Source organism: Chanos chanos, chromosome 8 (assembly GCF_902362185.1).
Source record: "Chanos chanos chromosome 8, fChaCha1.1, whole genome shotgun sequence".
Lineage (NCBI taxonomy): Eukaryota > Metazoa > Chordata > Actinopteri > Gonorynchiformes > Chanidae > Chanos > Chanos chanos.
The window spans coordinates 1843904-1844643 of NC_044502.1; the positions used below are offsets into that span (position 1 = coordinate 1843904).

Consider the following 740-nt stretch of genomic DNA (forward strand, 5'->3'; position numbering starts at 1 on the left):
ATGCTGCGATTTGCTAATGCTAACGTTAGTAATGCACCCTTATGCTACTTCCTGTCTCAATTTATGCTTATGTTGAGTGAAATAGCTGAAGATACATTACAACACTATTATCTAGCGGTCGGGGGTTTAAGCACAACACAAAATGAACCATTGTCTGCCACAAATCTTTGCATGTAAACTATTAAATAAAAATCGATAAAGTGTTTTTGAGAATCGATACAGTATCACAGAACATAATTTTGCGATACTTGAAAGTATCGATTTTTTCTTACACCCCTATAGAGTAGTGTCAGTGACTATTGGGCTCTCCCCCCTGGTAAAAAAAATAACAAATTACCTATTGTCCAGAAACAAATTCTTAATACAACTGTTTCACTTATGTAGTCGTGGCCGAGTGGTTAAGGCGATGGACTAGAAATCCATTGGGGTTTCCCCGCGCAGGTTCAAATCCTGCCGACTACGTTGGCTCGTTTTGGATTAAGGGTTTGCGACCAAAAGTGTGCTGGTCTGATTCCCAGGACTGGCAGGAAAACATCCACAAGTGCCCCCTGGGTGCAGGTGTGCTGCCCACTGCTCCTGCATGTAGTGGTCGTGTATGCTCACTTCTGGTGTGTAAGGATGGGTTAAATGCAGAGGTCGAATTCACTGCTCACAGTGTGTGGGTGTGTCACCATGGAGATTTATCCTTTTATCATTTCTCCAGATTAAAGATACCGGTACTGTATCTCAGTCAATGATCA

General features: G+C 42.2%; 1 non-coding gene across 1 annotated transcript; it reads left to right on the plus strand.

The window, feature by feature from the left end:
- Window positions 1-380: 380 nt before the first annotated feature.
- trnas-aga (transfer RNA serine (anticodon AGA)) lies at window positions 381-462 on the plus strand. The gene has a single exon. It is a non-coding gene; the product is annotated as a tRNA-Ser (tRNA).
- The last annotated feature ends 278 nt before the right edge of the window (window positions 463-740 follow it).